A 1,624-nucleotide genomic window follows, 5' to 3' on the forward strand; every position below is an offset into this window, starting at 1 on the left:
TGATTGTTTACGTAATAGTATATGTATTTTGTTTTTTTATAACCAATTTTTCGAATTAAAAGTATATAATTGTAAATATGTAAATTATCTCACTCTTGCTTAATTTATAAACAAAAAATTGCCATAAATACAAATTTTACCTGTAGTATATAAATATACTATATACTACCCGCGGCGTCGTATGCTATTTCTTTCTGAAAGACAGACATCGTGGGCATATTGTTAATAAATGGCACATTTTATCTTCTGTCATAAGGCAAATAACATGGGATTTATAATGGTCTTAAAATATGTAGTCAAAGTTAAACAATAACTTTGAATTTGATATTAAACTACTGATCAGGAACTGCATACTTAATATTTGCTGAAATACACGGCTAAAGGTATATTTTGTCTAAAATCTCCAATTTTACTAATAAGAACAGAAGTGTAGTTACTTTCAAGCTTATTCTATAGTTTAAAAACTATAGTTGGGCACAAATTTGAGATTGGAATTTAATTAATGAAACAATAGTTTTTTCACAATACAATTTTTAAATAGAACAGTTGGTTACATCTAACAGACTTGATCTTTACTTTAATATAACATGTGATTGCTCGATGCATTTCTTATGGGATTTTTTAACACTTTTTTGAAGTCAGTGGGGCGAAGCCCACTGACTTCCCCACTGACTTTTCCCCGGTCGGGGAAAAGTTCTTTCTTAGTGAGCCTCTAGGGCTTAAGATAAACCTATGCATAAATTCCATATATCTTACTTTTATGGGTTTTGCTGGGTGTTGATGAATGAGTCCGTCAGTCACGACATTTGTTTATATCTACTTGATGTACTCGTTATTATTCTTAATAAAGCTCAACACAATTTCCTTTTTTAATTTTGTTACATATCTATTTATACCACTTATGAGTGTTAATAAATATAATTTTTATTACAAAATTTATTTATATCTTTATACATGAAGATATACATAAAGAATAAACATATCCCAGTGTTAATTATCACTCACAGTAAAGCATTTTTAAAAGAATGAAATCTGTAACAATATAGTTTTATTCATCTTAGTATTTTTATGACTTTTAACGTCTGCATACTGCCTGAATGGGTTTGTATGGTATATAATTAGGGTTACACGGTTTTAAGTTTGAAATATCAAATTATTTCGACAAAGTGTAATTTAGAAAATATGATAATGACAAAAAAGACTGCAATGGATTGATGTTAAAAGTGCAAAAAGTAACTTCCCCAGGTGAGGCTCGAACTCACAACCCCGGCATTGCTCACGAACACTGTCTTATAAGTACCGTGCGCTAACCTATTGCGCCACTGGGGAGAGTATCTGTTGAAGTGTTACTATACAACATAGACACTGGTGTGGCGATGGCGAGGCGAGTATGGTGTGGGTCTCTCTCTCTCTCTCTCTCCCTCTCCTCCCTCTCTCTCTCTCTCTCTCTCTCTCCTCCCCCTCTCTCCTCTCTCCTCTCTCTCTCTCTTTTCATGTGCAGTCAGTTAGATTATTAAATGCTGTTGATGTTGAAACTAAAAGTACAGAAAACCCTAATGCTTTTTTTGAGAGTGGAACTCAACTATTAGAAAGGTATTTGTAACTTTTAGAGAGAAACAAATGT

General features: G+C 32.5%; 1 non-coding gene across 1 annotated transcript; it reads right to left on the reverse strand.

The window, feature by feature from the left end:
* Positions 1 to 1,237: 1,237 nt before the first annotated feature.
* On the reverse strand, positions 1,238 to 1,329 carry Trnai-uau. The gene is given in 2 exon segments: positions 1,238 to 1,273; positions 1,292 to 1,329. It is a non-coding gene; the product is annotated as a tRNA-Ile (tRNA).
* Between the last annotated feature and the right edge of the window lie 295 nt (positions 1,330 to 1,624).

This window comes from Homalodisca vitripennis, chromosome X, assembly GCF_021130785.1.
Source record: "Homalodisca vitripennis isolate AUS2020 chromosome X, UT_GWSS_2.1, whole genome shotgun sequence".
In the NCBI taxonomy this organism is placed as follows: Eukaryota; Metazoa; Arthropoda; class Insecta; order Hemiptera; family Cicadellidae; genus Homalodisca; species Homalodisca vitripennis.